Source organism: Cervus elaphus, chromosome 2, assembly GCF_910594005.1.
Source record: "Cervus elaphus chromosome 2, mCerEla1.1, whole genome shotgun sequence".
In the NCBI taxonomy this organism is placed as follows: domain Eukaryota; kingdom Metazoa; phylum Chordata; class Mammalia; order Artiodactyla; family Cervidae; genus Cervus; species Cervus elaphus.
The window spans coordinates 7712753-7729441 of NC_057816.1; the positions used below are offsets into that span (position 1 = coordinate 7712753).

The 16689-nt window shown below is 42.6% G+C and overlaps 1 protein-coding gene and 1 non-coding gene across 6 annotated transcripts in view; both read left to right on the plus strand.

Moving 5' to 3' along the window:
* The first annotated feature begins 7972 nt into the window (after positions 1 to 7972).
* MAJIN (membrane anchored junction protein) overlaps positions 7973 to 16689 on the plus strand; it is a 28184-nt gene continuing 19467 nt past the window's right edge. For 2 of the 5 annotated variants that reach the window (XM_043919540.1, XM_043919568.1), the window contains exon 1: positions 7973 to 8570. The gene's annotated coding sequence lies outside the window, so the exon portion shown is untranslated. The remainder of the gene's footprint in view (positions 8571 to 16689) is intronic. The other 3 variants (XM_043919535.1, XM_043919550.1, XM_043919559.1) reach the window with 2 other exon arrangements.
* On the plus strand, positions 13469 to 13574 carry LOC122677501. The gene has a single exon (XR_006335815.1). It is a non-coding gene; the product is annotated as a small nucleolar RNA U13 (small nucleolar RNA).

Genomic DNA, 16689 nt, shown 5'->3' on the forward strand with positions numbered 1-16689 from the left:
GCCATGCAGCAACGACTGAGGCCACATGCAGCAAGACTGAAACCTGAGAAGCCCGCAAACCACAACTTCAGAGTAGCTCCAGCTCTCTGCAACTAGAGAAACCTGCACCCAGCAACAAAGACCAGCACAGCCAAAAACAAATAAGTAAATGTTAAAAAAGAAGAAGAAGTTTGGGATTGGGCCCAGCAATCCACAAGTACTCTAGGTGATTCCAATGCAGGTTCAAGTTTGAGAACCTCTGGTATAATCTGATAGGCTCTGGACTGGCCTGTCCAGAAAACTTCCTTCATTCACAAATTGATTCACATTCATCAAACATTTATTAGCACCATCTATGTGCTAGACTCCAGTCAAGCCTTATAAGGAGCCCAAAGTGGAGTAAATCAAAGTTCCCACCCGCCAGGCAGACTAATCAGTATGTACAAGGCAGGACAGAGAGCCCAGGAAGGAGTCGATTTTTCTGGCTAAGGGATTAGAAAGCGCTTCACAGAGGAGGTGACCTTTGAGTTGGGCCTTGAAGGATGAGATAGAATCAACAAGCAGAAAAGGAACAGGCACCAGAAACATTCTTCTAAAACCTAAATCTAGCTTTTTTTTTGGGGGGGGGGGCAAGTAATTCATTAATTTATTTCTTTACACATAACTCAAGTGATGTTACAGTACATAAGTTATTCACAACTATGCAGTAATATCTTGCAGCATAAATTATCTAGAAGGCAGCAAAAGTACATGGTGAACTTGTATAAAACTGTACAGAGCTTAAAGGTACACTTCTTATGATTATTGGCTCTGTATGTTTCCAGTTATATTCTCAGAAAGAGAAACAAATGCCCAAGATTAAAAGAAAAAAATATACAAACCACGTGGATTTGACTCCATTAAAAACACGTGTCCTGCCTCTGTGTCCCTGTGAGGCCACAGGCAGAGCCAGATCCTCGCTAGGCCCAGCATCCTCATCAGCCCTGTTCTGAGGACCGAGCTTCGTGGTGACTGGACGGCAGGCAGCCTGGTGCTCTCCCTGCCCTCCGACCAGAGGCCGCTGTTGCAGAGGGGTGGGCGCCTTAGTCTGACTCTCTTGAGTCGATCAGAAATGGAACTGGGAATTTAAAGACTGTTGTGTATGCTGCAGCTCCCGAGACGCCCTCGCAGCTGCCAGAGAAGAGCCTGAGGCCATGGCGCCTGTGCCCACGTCCCCAGCTCCCCGTCCCCAAATCTAGCTTTTAAAGGCATTTTGTTCCTTTGGGGATAAATTTTAGTGCCTGAGCACAAGCTTCTTCATGGCCTCTCCCTTCCCTCCTTCATGGACCCAACCTCCTGCCACTCCACACCTCCACTCACATATTTTAATGAAACTGAGCTTCTCACAGATAGGTACACGCAGCATGCTATTTCTTATTGCCAGGCGTTTGCTCACACTGTCTCTTCTTCCCAAAATGTCCTCTCTATGGCTCTGAGGTCAATACTTACTCATCCTCCAGGACTCATTTCAGGGATCTCCTCCTCCAGAAAACCCTCCTAACTTCTGGCTGGTTAAGCATCATCCTCTAAGTCCCCCAAGGCCTGGAACATAGGTGCATCAGAGCTCTTACAACTTTGTATGTTAAAATCTGCTTTATGTTAATCCCCCTGTTAGAAATGTGAATTTTTTGTGAGGAGACATCTTCAACTTTAGGACTCTGGGGCCCAGTGCAGTGCCTGACATGATATGGGCTTTCAATAAATATTTATATATTTAGTGAAGGAGAGAAAGAGGGGAAGAGAATGTTTAATAAGAGGTCTAGGAAAAAAGCAATGGCAGAAGTGATGAAGAGTCTGACAGTAAGTATATGCCAAAGGCAAAGGCAAAGAATGTTCTTCTCCACAGAAAGCCTGGAAGAGAGGAGACATGGCTTAGCAGCCAGGAATTTCTTGCCACCTGCTTGCTGGCTTGACAGATCTGGCATAAGTGCTTTGAATCCAGTTGTCATCTGCTGAGCGTTGCTGTTAAAATGTTCCAGTTTGGCAGGCCAAGTGTGAATCTGCATGTGTCTTCTTTAGCACTGTTAAGTTGGTATCTGAGTTAGGGTACAGGTTTATTAATTCCCCAGAATCCTACAGGCACATGAAAAGATGCTCAGTATCATTAGTCATTAGGGAAATGCAAATTAGATCTACAACTGGATACCATCAACATCTATTAGAATGGCAAAAAATATTTTAACTGAAAATATCAAATGCTGACTAGGATGCAGAGCAACTGAAACTCTCATATTCTGCTGATGGGAACGCAAAATGATACAGCCACTCCGGAAAACAGTTTGGTAATTCCTTATAAAATTAAAAATATACTTCCCATGTTGTTGTAGTCGTTGTTGTTCAGTTGCTAAGTAGTGTCCGATTCTTTGAGACCCCACGGAAGGCAATACGCCAGGCCTCCCTGTCCTTCACTATCTCCAGGAGTTTGCTCAAACTCATTTCCATTGATTTGATGATGCCACCTAACCATCTCATCCTCTGCCACCCTCTTCTCCTTTTGCCTTCAATCTTTTCCAGCATCAGGGTCTTTTCCAATGAGTTGGTCTTTCTCATCATGTGGCCAAAGTATTGGAGCTTCAGCTGCAGCATCATCCCTCCAATGAATATTCAGGGTTGATTTCATAGCCCAGCAATCCTGCTTTGAGGTATTTACTTAATACATATGAAGACTTGGAACTTCCCTGGTGGTCTAGTGGTTAAGACTCTGCTCTTCCACTTCCCCGGGGCACAGATCCCTGCTCTGGGAATTAAGATCCTGCATGCCGTGCAGTCCAGCTAAAAAATAGGAAAAACAATACGAAGGCTTAAATTCACAGAACCGGTACATGAATGCTTATAGAAACCATTCAAAATAGCCCCAAATTGAAAACAACCCAAATATTTATCAATAAGCAAACAGAGGTATAGCCATGCAACAGAATACTACTCAGCAATGCTTCCCAGGTGGCGCTAGAGGTAAAGAACCTGCCTGTCAATGAAGGAAATGAAAGTGAAACAGGTTCAATCCCTGGGTTGGGAAGATCCCCTGGAGTAGCAAATGGCAACCCACTCCAGTATTCTTGCCTGGAGAATCCCCTGGAAAGAAGAGCCTGGCAGGCTACTGTCCATAGCATCAAAAAGAGTTGGACATGACTGAAGCGACTTAGCGCAGCACTCATCAATAAAGAGGAGTTAACTATTTTGGGGGCAGGGGGGAATTAAATATTGATACATGCAACAACATGGATAAATTTAGGGAACTCCCTGATGGTCCAGTGGTTAGGACTCTGCTCACAGAATGGCCAGGAAAAAAAAAAAAAGAAAAACAAACATGGATAAATCTAAATGCATTTCACTAAGAGAAAGAACCTAATTCCTGGTTACACACAATGTGACTTCATTTATACAGCCCTCTGGAAAAGGCAAAACTTTAGGAATGAAGGACAGGTTGCCAGTGGTTGAGGGTGGGAGGAGGGTTTGACTGCAGCTTGAGGGAATTTTTTAGTGTGACGAAACTGTTCTCTATCCTGATCTATTCTTGAATCTAAGCATATGTTAAAAATCATACACATACATCAGAAACAGTGAATTGTATTATATATAAATTTTTAAAAGTTGGTTTTTCCAGGAGTCATGTATGGCTGTGAGAGTTGGACTATAAAGAAAGCTGAGCACCGAAGAATTGATGCTTTTGAACTGTGGTGTTGGGGAAGACTCTTGAGAATCCCTTGGACTTCAAGGAGATCAAACCAGTCAATCCTAAAGGAAATCAGTCTTGAATATTCATTGGAAGGACTGATGCTGAAGCTGAAACTCCAATACTCTGGCCACCTGACACAAAAAACTGACTCACTGGAAAAGACCCTGATGCTGGGAAAGATTAAAGGCAGGAGGAGAAGAGGACAACAGAGGATGAGCTGGTTGGATGGCATCACCAACTCGATGGACATGAGTTTGAGCAAGCTCCAGGAGTTGGTGATGGACAGGGAAGCTTGGCATGATGCAGTCCATGGGGTTGCAGAGAGTTGGACACGATTGAGCGACTGAACTGTACTGAAGAAAAAAGAATCCCAGGGGACAAGGCAGTCCTCAGGCCCAGAAGGGATGCTTCTCCCACTGTCTCATCTCTACAGTCAGCATCTCTTCCACTTCCAGCTCCTTAAGCAGGGTCATCAGCCCATACAACCCTCCTGGTGACTCACCAAAGCACACTATAACCCTCACATCTAGTTTGACCTCAGTGTAATCCCCATAATGACAGCTGACTTTGGCTTGTTCACCAAGGTATCCCTAAGGGCCCAGAACAGTGCTTGTATAGAAGTTACTCAATAACTGTCTGTTGATTGAGCAAATATTTATTAGCTCTTTATCTCACTGGCTCCAAACTCCTAAATCCACTCTAAGTTAAATACTCATGTTAGCCTCCTCCACCTCCTCCAATAATGTCACTTGCTCTAATTCCACTCCTAGAATTTTGGCACTTAGCACTCCTGCTCAGGTGTTGGCTCCCACGAAAGGGTCTCCTGTTGTCCCAGGTAAGAATACCTCCCGGTAGCTGTATGCCTACAAAGGAGAACAGGAAAGATATATCCATCTGAATGCAGAGTTCCAAAGAATAACAAGGAGGGATAAGGAAGACTTCCTAAGTGATCAATGCAAGGAAATAGAGGAAAACAATAGAATGGAAAGACTAGAGATCTCTTCAAGAAAATCAGAGATAACAAGGGAATATTTCATGCAAAGATGGGCACAATAAAGGACAGAAATGGTATGGACCTAACAGAAGCAGAAGATATTAAGAAGAGGTGGCAAGAATACACAGAAGAACTGTACAAAAAAGATCTTAATGATCCAGATAACCACGATGGTGTGATCACTCACCTAGAGCCAGACATCCTAGAGTGTGAAATCAAGTGGGACTTAGGAAGCATTACTATGAACAAAGCTAGTGGAGGTGATGGAATTCCAGTTGAGCTATTCAAATCCTTAAAAATGATGCTGTGAAAGTGCTGCACTCAATATGTCAACAAATTTGGAAAACTCAGCAGTGGTCCCAGGACTGGAAAAGGTCAGTTTTCATTCCAATCCCAAAGAAAGGCAATGCCAAAGAATGTTCAAACTACCGCACAATTGTGCTCATTTCACACACTAGCAAAGTAATGCTCAAAATTCTCCATGCTAGGCTTCAATAGTACGTGAACCAAGAACTCCCAGATGTCCAATCTGGATTTAGAAAAGACAGAGGAACCAGAGATCAAATTGCCAACATCCACTGGATCATGGAAAAAGCAAGAGAATTCAAGAAAAACATCTACTTCTGCTTCATTGACTACACTAAAGCCTTTGACTGGTGGATCACAACAAACTATAGAAAATCCTGAAAGAGATGGGAATACCAGACCACCTGACTTGCCTCCTGAGAAACCTGTATGCAGGTCAAGAAGCAACAGTTAGAACCAGACATGGAACAATGGACTGGTTCCAAATTGGGAAAGGAACTATATTGTCACTCTGCTTATTTAACTTCTATGCAGAGTACATCATGCAAAATGCTGGGCTGGATGAAGTATAAGCTGGAATCAAGACTGCCAGGAGAAATATCAATAACCTCAGATATGCAGATGACACTACCCTTATGGCAGAAAGCAAAAAACCTCTTGATGAAGGTGAAAGAGGAGAGTGAAAAAGCTGGCTTAAAACTCAACCTTCAGAAAATTAAGATCATGGCATCCAGTCCCATCACTTCATGGCAAATAGATGGAGAAACAATGGAAACAGTGACAGACTTTATTTTCTTGGGCTCCAAAATCACTGCAGATGTGACTGCAGCCATGAAATCAAGAGGCTTGCTCCTTGGAAGAAAAGCTATGACAAACCTAGACACCATATTAAAAAGCAGAGACACTACTTTGTCAACAAAGGTCTGTATAGTCAAAGCCATGGTTATTCCAGTAGTCATGTATGGATGCGAGAGTTGGACCATAAAGAAAGCTGAACTCTGAAGAATTGATATTTTTGAACTGTGGTGCTGGAGAAGACTCTTTAGAGCCCCTTGGACCGCAAGGAGATCAAACCAGTCAATCCTAAAGGAAATTAGTCCTGAATATTCATTGAAAGACTCATGCTGAAGCTCTAATACTTTGGCCACCTGATGCGAAGAGCCGACTCATTAGAAAAGACCCTGATGCTGGGAAAGATTGAAGGCAGGAGGAGAAGGGGATGACAGAGGATGAGATGGTTGGATGGCATAATCAACTCCATGGACATGAGTTTGAACAAGCTCTGGGAGATGGTGAAGGACAGGGAAACCTGGCATGCCACAGTCCATAGGGTTGCAAACAGTCAGGCAGAACAACAAGCTGCATGCCACTCTGGGCCCTCAGCCCTAGCCAGTGGAAACAACCCTGGCCTCATTACAAAGGATAGAGCACAACATGGAACTGGCACTCTCCTCAGGCATGGAGAAAATGCCAGTGGGCTACATGGGCTGAGAAGTCACCTTGGACCCACCAAGTGTTGCTTCCATGCCTCAACAGCAGAGTGTATATGTGTACATGTGTGTCTGCCAGGGGGCACTTTGGTTCAGTCTCATCCCTTCGTACTGTTTGTGTGTTCCTTTTGTTTCCCTTGACACTCCATGGTTGTAGATGACTGGTAGTGGGGTGTTTGGGCATTTGGGGTTGTAATAATGCCCCAGGGGTTTCTGCCTATTTCCCTCCAAGTTGGTTGAAACTGAGGGCTATTTATGTCCAAACAGTGGTTACTTCCTCTGTCCTTTACATCTGGCCAGGGGATCTCCTCCACAGGAAATCTTCACACACATTACACAGGTGGTCATGTAAGACTCATGACCTTCCTTACCACAATCTTAGGTACAAACAATGTCCAGGTAAATAGATAGCAAGTAACCAGCACAGGTACACAACAGTTTTCTTCAGGCTCTCAGAAGACTGATTCCTTTTCCCTGCATTGACCCCACCTCCACCCAAAAAGTTTTTTTTCTCTTGGTTCCCAGGCATGGAGAGTGGAATGGATGTGCACCCAATAGTGGCCTGAAGGTGCCCTGCGCTGGGACTCAAGCCATATCCACTTGGTCAACGTTTACTGTGTCAGTCAAGGTCAGAGCTACATATAGGTGGCTCAAGAGCTAGGTCTGCCCACAGCTGTGTTCGTTTCAGTCCACACATTGTATTCAAGTTTTTCAACTGTTGCCAACATTTTTATTTTAAAATAATTTTATATATTTTTGGCTGTGCTGGGTCTTTCATTGCTCTGCACAGGCTTTCTCTAGTCGTGGAGAGCAGGGGCTACTCTCTATCTGCGGTGCACTGGCTTCTCACTGTGGGGGCTTCTCTTGATGCAGAGCACAGGCTCTAGGGCGCGCGGCCTTAGTACCTGGCTCCTGGGCTCCAGAGTACAGGCTCAGTAGATGTGGTATACAGGCTTAGCAGCTCCAAAGCATGTGGGATCTTCCTGGACAAGGGACCCAACCATTATCCCTGCATTGTAAGATGGACTCTTAACCACTGGACCACTAGGAAAGCCCCGCCAACACTCCGGGAGATTTCTCAAGAAAATCAGATTGGACATTACCAGGCCACACTTCCCTTCTTTCAGTAGGTGACTGGCTGGCCGATGCCCTCTTTGGATGGGATAGGCATCCTCCTCGATCTAGTTTCCTCTCTCCCTCCCACTCCCACTTTTTTCCTCTCTTTTCCTGCCTTGCTTTCCCAGGCTCTTGTGGAGTACTAGCTGGCAGTAGATGCTCAGTAGTCCCGAGTATGAAAAATACACAAGACTCAGCCATCATCATATGGAGTAGGCTTTAAAATGGGGGTGGCCTTACCGGTGGGGGCAGGTATTCCATGCAGAGGGGATGGCATGATCAGCAAAAATGGAGACCGGAGAATGCAGGACTACAGGGATAAGAGTTGTGGCCGAGGGGTATCTCCCAAGTAGGCAGGTCCATTATCAGGAATTCAGGATACCCAGTCCGACCCACTGGATGTGGGACTGAGGGGTTTAATAATTCACAACGCAGTCAGAATTTGATCAGCAGGAAGTGGATGGGAAGGTGCTGGGCTTTGGAGTCACAAAAACTCATCTGAGTGTTCGAGTCCTTGCGTGTCCACAAGTCGCTCCTGTTTCCTGGCCTCTTTAGAGCTGGGATATTAATAACTGCTGTACAGTACAAGGGTGAGGGTTAAAGGAAAGCGCCAGCACGATGCCCGACACACAGTAGGGGCTGCGCGGTCCACAGTACCCGACCCACCCACGCCAGGCATAGAAAGACCAACCGGCCGAGGAGCTCAGGAACCAAGGAAAGACACTGGGATTCTGTGCTCCCGCGGGTGGGGCGCGTGAGGCGAGCCGCCGTCCCGGGTCGCGGTCTCGCGCGACCCCTGGGCAGTGTCTAAGCGGCGCGCACGCGCAGACCGCGCCCAGGCCTCGGAGCGCGGCCTACGTGGCGACCTGGGTGCGCAGTTGCGCGTGAGCTGAAGGCCTGGTCTGCCCGCGACAGGAGTTGAGGCGCAGACGCAAGGGCGATCAGGTCAGCAAGCCAGGCTTCCTGCGAGGTCGGCGCCCACTCTTTTATTTATTTATTTTTTTGATGAATAAAAGTATTTATTCCCCATTGTAAAGTCTGAGGAAGGAACAGTGGGGGCTTCATAAGAGAGTTTCGAATGGTTACTCAGTGTGTGAGCTTTGAGTTATTTAGTCTTGGAATTGGGGAAACTACTCTGCCCCCGCCTTTTGAAAGTTATTCTGTTTTTTTGACAAAGTTCCGCTCTTTTTAAAGAACAGATTTTAGTGGGTACCCTGGCCGAAGCCAATTTGATGAGGCGCGAAGAACCCCTATAAGAAACAGCCAGGCCGCGCCTGGGAGGTTCTTGGGTCTGAGGTAACAACTGGCAGCGGCCTGTTTCTCTAGTGAGGTTGGCGCCTTTCTCTGAAGGAGATTTCTGGCCCAGCCCCCACTCCGCAGCCGCCTTCTGAGGCAGCCTTAGAAGCCCCGGGCCCCTTTGGACGCCCAGCGCAGGGCCTCGTGGTTAGGGCGGCGGCCTGGAGCTCTCAGGTCGGGGTAACCAGGTGAGCAGGGATGGAAGCCAGGCAGGCGCCGAACTATGTCCAGATCCCCTTCCACGGGCGAGTGAGCAGGGCAGAGGTGAAGGAAACCCCAGGGACAGTTCTTGCTGCCACACCAACCCAGCACAAAGTTCTGCCTCTGGCGCAGATCCAGTCTTCTGAGCCTCCCCTTACCACAGCCTCTTAAAAAAAAAAAACAAAAAACCAAAGCTGCACACAAAAGCCATCATTCTGGTTCATAACCATCCTCTAACTTAGGAGTTGGCGTGAAAACATGACTTCTTTCATCGAAATATGTCTTGTCACATCATGTCTTAATGATTTGAATGAATTTCTTGTTTTCAGATGCCTGACTGAATCTAGGAAGTTAAGTATCAATATTTGAGTCATAGCTCTCAGTGAGATCTCTCTGTTCAGCTACTTGGGTCCTTGAATCTTGGCATCTGGGAAAGGTATACTTGGCCCTATGTCCTTGACTTTTCTGAACTTTAATTCCTTAATCTGCAGATAGTAAACCTACCAAAATATCCACCAGCCTACCTAGAATGTCTAGATATCTTGTGGGCACCTTAAGATTGAGCATATCCAAAAATGGACTCAGTTATCTTCTCCTCAAAAACTTACTTTCTAAGGCTCCTTTTTTGGTGGGGGAAGAGGTGTCTTTATTTTTCAATTGTTTGTTCAAGCAGCTCACAATCATCCTTGTCTGGACTTCTTCCTTACCCTGTCAAGTCACCAAATCATGACTAAACGTCTTCTAAACCAGACTACTTCTCTTCATCTCCACTCATCAGTATAAACCAGGCTATTATCAGCTTCTGCCAGGAACCACAGGAGTCTCTTAACTGAGCCTCTTTCATCTGTTCTGGTTTTGGGTTATTTCCTACATTACAATCAGAGGGATTGTTTTGATTTTTTGGTTTGTTTGTTTTTTTTTCTAAACCCACAGCCATGTGATCATGTCATCTCTTTATTATGCCCTTCAGTGCCTTCTGATTGCTCTTTGGATAGACTTCACAGTTCATAGCCTGGCCTATGAGGAAAGCCCTCTTTCCTTCTCTATCTGTATTTTCTCCCTGGATGATCTTACTATTCCAATAGCTTCCAATACCATCTTCAAATACCATCTAAACACTGATAACTCAAGTTTATATTTCTATCCTGATTTCTACTCCTTGCATACCAAGAGACCACCCCCTTGACACATCCCCTGGGATATCTAACAGGCCTCTCACGCTTACCCAGAACAGAAAGAGAATGGCAAATCTTTTTTTGTTTTGTTTTTTGGTGGCACCAAGCAGCTTGTGGAATCTTAGTTCCCCCGCCAGAGATTGAACTTGGGCCTTTGGCAGTGAAAGCCTGGAGTCCTAACTGCTGGACTGCCAGAGAATTCCCTAGAATGGCAAATCTTTTTCTTCAGAATTCTTCTCCATCTCAGTAAAGGGTGTGTACCATTACCTGTCTAATAGCATAGGCCAAAATCAAGAGCCATTCTTGATTCCTGCATCTAGTCCATCAGTCTAAAATATACCCCAAATCTTAGTAGTTATTGACTACTGAGACGTCAAAGTCCAAATCTGAAGCATCTTTCTGCTGGACTACCACAACTCTTCAGTTCATCTTTCTCTTGGCAGCCAGAGTACTGTTTCTAAAGCATAAATCAAGTAATTACACTTCTTTTCAGGAGACCTGGGTTCGATCCCTGGCTTGGGAAGATCCACTGGGGAAGGGAAAGACTACCCACTCTAGTATTCTGGCCTGGAGAATTCCATGGACTATATAGTCCATGGTGTCGCAGAGTCGGACACAGCTGAGCAACTTTCACTTTCACTAGCATAAAATCGCAACTCTACAATGGCTGGCAGCCTTTATATGATCTAGCTCTTGCCTAGCTCTCTGATTTCATTTCTTTCTATTCAAGTCTTCATTCTCTGTGCTCCAGTCACACTGACCTTTCTGTCATTTAACTACCAATCATCACAGGGCATCTGTGCTTGTTTTTTCCTGCTTGGAATGCTTTTCCCCTTGACTTTGTTGTTTCACTTTCCATTAAGGCCATAACTCAGTTTGATCTCTTCTGAAAGACTTTCACTGGCTATACTAATGTAGTCTCCCAGTCACTCTGTACTACAGAACCCTGTTTTATTTTCTTCATAATACTTGCAGTACTTCAAATTACATTTATTTATATGTTTATTATTGCTCTCCAAACTTCCTGAAATCTAAGCTGTTAAAGACAAAGAATCATGTCTTTCTTATTACCCGCTCTATCATTGCTGAAAGAAATGCCTGATACATAGTAGGCTGTCAAATGTGTGATGACTCACTGTTTATCTTTGTAGTCTTAGTTTGTCTCACTTCTTGCCAACTGTGTTCAGAAGTACTATACTTCTCCCTCTTGAAATGACAGTAGTCTCTCTCAACTGAAGACTGTTGTATCTGCTTTTCGTGTACCTACATCAGACGCCTCACCCATTCGCCATTTGTGTCTTCCCCAACTCATACTCATCCTTAAAATATGAGTCACTTACATAGAGTTCTCTGACTTCTATTCTAGGTTAGGATTCTCTGTCATATTCCTATGTCACCCTGTCCTTTTTTGTAGCAGTCATCATCCTTAAAATTATTTGTAAGCTCTTTGCAAGCAGTGACTGAGTTCTTATTATTCCCCACTTTATCTCCAGCACTTAAGTTTCTGGAACATAGTTGGTATGCAGATAATTGTGAACTGAATGAATAAATATTGAATGAATACAAGATTGAGAGGATCAAATCAGATAAAAATTAGGAGAGCATTTAGTGTGAAGTATAAATTAGCTGAATCTGCCCTGCCTACTTCAATAGATGTTTTTGAATCTTGTGAGTTAGGGATAGATGGGAAAAGCATTGTATAAACTGAAAGTGCTTTTATAAATGTAAGATTTTATTCATCAGATCCCTATGGTCTGATGATCTTTCAAAGTGCTAAATTTTATGTTTCTTAGCAGTTATACTTGATTCTGTTATTTCAGAGTTATACTTAGGTGGTAAAATATAAAGATATAAAGAATTGAAGCTAATATTGAGTCTAGGATAATTCATAAGGTACCTGTATTCTTGACACCCTTAATTCAGTGGGCCTACCTTGCTTTAGCAATACATCTGTGTTTTAGTCTTGCTCTTGATGTATGACCTTGGCCAATTAGATGATCTCCTCATGTCAGGTTTATCTTTTTGTAAACCTAGTGAATATAATTTTTATCTTCCCAGTATCTCACCAGAATTAAAAGCCATAAGATATTTCAGATTTCCTGTGTAAAATTTGCTTTCTTTGTATAAAAAGTAATAGTTTTTTTATTAACTTCATTTCTTCGGAATCTACCATTTTTTCATGCCAAGAACAAAGCTGTATATTTTAGAAGCTTTCTTTTCACACTTCATCTTTCTGTCACTAAAACCCTTGAGATATGTACATCAAGGACTCAAAGTTTATAGCTCAAAACTGCAAAAGATGCTTCTTTCTCTTTAGCTAAGGATATTCTCTCCACCATTTGCCCTTCTGAAAGTACTGATCTTCTTTATCATTTAAAAATCTTTGCAGGTACTGCTTCAGGGCAATTCACCCAGTGGTGTAACCAAAAAATAAAATATCCCTCATTGCCTGCAATTTTACATCCAAATGCTTTTAGGATTCCTGGGATTAAGATTTTTAGAGTTCTGCAGTGAATTCAGTGTGATGTGAATGCTAATAGGTTGATCTTCATGTGGTGGTTTAGTCGCTAAGTCGTGTACGACTCTTGCAACCCCTTGGACTGTAGCCTGCCAGGCTCCTCTGTTCATGGGATTCTCGAGGCAAGAATACTGGAGTGGGTTGCCATTTTCTTCTCCAGGGATCTTCATATAACAAGCCACAACTAATGGGCAGGGTGCTAAGATGAGATACCATTCTATTGCTTTTTCCAAGTAAGGAGCACAGTCCTGGATTTACTGACCAAAGATAATTCTTCCATTAGCTTTTAGGGTGGTTAAAATGGAAGTGGAAAAGCCATTTAGGTGTAAAGAGTAACTTAAGAAGTTGACTGAATCTCCTTTCTGCCCTATTGAGTTGTTCACTAAGGCCTTTTGATTTCATTTCAGGACACTTTCCTATCCCTCTGTTAGATTTAGTTACTTCTCCCCTCCCTAACAAAACAAAACAAAATCTGACACAGTTCCAGTTGCAAATATATTTCTGAATAAATGCCAGTGGTGTTTTAAAGATTGTGTCTTACCAGAAAGAGTAGGCAGAAGTCTAATGGGAAAGGATGACATCAATAGGCATAGAAGTATCTTGGGTAGTCTTAGATCAGCTCTTCTTGTCCTATATCTTAACACTTGGATTTGTTTTGCTTTTAAAACGGCTATTCAGATCCTTTTGTAGTTCATGAGCATGATGATTGGGTGTTCACGCTGCTGCGTGACATGTGCCTCCCTCACAAACCTTGTTACGACATCGGCACATTACCTGTCTGACGTGAGAAAAAAAAAAAAAAAAAACGGCTATTCTTTATTGAATAACCTATGCATAGAGCAGTGCAATAAGCAATTATACATGCATTATTTCATTAATCATCCTAGTCACCCTGCAAGGTGAGGAAACTGAGAATAGTTCCTTTTGAAAATAGAGCTCGAAGACAAATGTGAAAGAAACGCTTTATATCCCAAGATATAATCCTAAAAAGCTTTAATCCGGAATTGCTGCATTTTGGCTTTATGTCTTTGTACCCAAATTGAGTTTGCCACCCAGACTTATGTGATTGACCAGGGTTATAGTTTAATAAAATGATCAGGTGATGTGTTATGGAAAATGTGTCAGCCAAAGGATTCAACAATCTTGGGGGCTAATCCTTGTTCCATACTGAGTTATGTGACCTATAGGAGTCATTTCCTTCTTTGATGAATTCATTTCCTTTTTGTCCCCTCCAAAATGAAGGGCACTTCAGCTATAGGCAAGCATGAATCTCATTGGAAATATAGGTTTTCAGTGAGTTTGGATCTATTTCAGCAAAGGCAGGCAGACTTTTGAAACTCGCCAAGGACTTCTGAAGGTAGAAGGAGAAGCCAAGCTTCTGTCTTCAGCCTCAGTTCTAAAACTTGGATGTTGGATTCATAGCATGAGTGGGATTTCCCTGTTTTTTTTCTTTTGGCCCAAACTCATTCGTGGTCACAGAGCCTGTTATGTTAGACCTGCTCAGTAAATGTATTTTTAATGAATGCTTATGAAGTCTCTTTTATTAACACTGTGGAGGGTTTTCCCATCAAGTATCACCAGATATATTTAGTGCCAGTACTTCTGTATGATCTTTATCATATCATTATCTTCATATTGCATTCATATTGCATATCATATCATTATCTTCATATTGCATTCAGCACTGATTCAAGTTCTGTGCATTGACCCAAATGTTTCTTTTTTTTTTTTTTTCCAAATGTTTCTTTATGTGAGACAAATTACTAAAACTTTAAAAAGTCTTTCCCTTTCTAACATCAATGCCTATGTGTCATTTAAATCTATTATTGGGGATTTTCAAGGAAAGAGTCTTAATTGAGATTCATCAGATTTTGTACTGATATTAAAGCTAAACACTTCTCTTGAGTGTGCTTTTCTATTAAAGCATTAAGAGAGGAACTCTTCAAATCTATCAAAAGAGCTAATGTTAATATAATTACCCAGCATTTATGAAGTGCTTTTTACAGCATTATTTCATTTAATCCTCACAGAAATTCCAGGGATAAGTGTATTCCTCTTTTAGAGATGTAGAAATTGAGAAATGAAGAAGCTATGTGACTTGATTAAGGTTGAATGACTGATAAGAGGCAGAGCTAGGACTCAAGCCTTGGTCCTCCAATTACAAATCCTGTGTCTTTCCCACTATCCCATATTGCCTATAACTTCTCTTCTTTTGTTTTAAAGGCATCATGTTTTATGATCACCTAAAATTGGCTGAGAGTCTGACCTTTCATCTGTAAGATCTCATCAACTTAATGATATGTTCCCGGGACATAGTGTCACCATGACTGCAGTACTCATGTTGGAAAATAACCTTGTGAATCTTTGAACCACTGCTGCTATATGATTGTTTGGGATTATGCTGTCTAATCCTTATTTTCAAATAGAGTAATTAGTGTGTGGTGTTTGTTTCTGAAGCAGGCAGGCAGCAATTAACAGGAACAGGCCCCAGCTAGAAGAGGATTGTTTTTACTTCTTTCAGCCAGCCAGCTGTAACACAGCACATGAAGTTTCCTCTCTGAATTGTCATTTCCAGCAAATGTTCTTCATTTCCTTTGTTCTGATGGCCCCAGTCCTCAGTCTGTGGAGAGAGGTGACTGCATTTTAAAAGAACCCTCTGAATAATTAAGGGCTCAGTTTTTGTGACAGCAACCTAAGTCTCATCAGGTGGTCCCTGCCTACTTGGTAACGTCATCTAGCACCAAAAACACTATCAAATCTAGCATGGGTTCTTGCCATGCCTAGGGCATGGAGAATGTGCAAGTTTTTCTCAGAATGTGAACAGTATTTCCCCTCTGGTAACTTTGCAGTTGGCACCAACTATTTCTTTTCACTTTTGAGTGCAATTCTAGTCTAAATAGTCTCGGGTTTTGGCTCCAGCCTCCTATCATTCTAATCCCAAGCAGCCAAGATCAGACACTGGGATATCTCTTTACTGGCAGCCCCAGACTTGAACTTTGGAAATTGTGGGAAATGCCATTCTTTGGGCACATAGATCTTCCAACTGTACATATTAGAGCCCTCCCTGCTGAGTAGGTGTGGAATCAGGGTAATATGGAGGAAAGAATAATGAAAGTAGTTCTTTATGTGTGTATAATATGTTAGTACTTGCAAAATGGTTTTATAGTCATTATCTTGTTGTTGTTTTTTTTTGCTTTGCTTTCTATAACCCCAGGAAGCAGGGTGGAAAAGTGGTTAAGACCACCAAGTCTCAATTAACACTGCCTCAGTTTGAATCCGAATTCCAAAATCCATAGCCATAGAAAACTTACTTCATCTCTCAGTGCTTCAATTTCCTCATCTATCAAATTTAGACTACTTACTTCGTAGGCTTTTTGTGAGAATTAAGTAAGATCTATATATAAGGTACTTAGAATAGGGTATGACAAAAATTTTTGTTAGTTGTTACATACATAAGTTGTTATTATTGTATAAATAATAAAACCAAAGCCGAGAGAAACTATGTAGGGATAATGGAACTGAGATTAAAGCATAAATTATTCTTACTTTGTACTTGTTCTGTCTACCTTAGCTCAGCTGCCTCTGAAATCAATACCTTGCATTGTATATAGGTAGATGTGATCCTAGAAACTCTGGACCTTTTACTCTCATTATTTATTATTTAAACTTCCATATGAAGAGACAGAAAGTACAAGGCTTATTATCTCTACTTTACAAATAAAAAGAGGCATAGAAAAGTCCTCTGAGTGCATACCAAGTGCTCTCTTGGAGTAGAAGAGGCATGCCATACTTCGTTTTCCATTTCTTCTGAGTTTCCCACAGAGAGGCCCTTAAGTGAGTAGAGATTCTGGAATAGGAAAAGTAAAACTCGTAAGTGCTAGGAGAATAGGGTGCATTCT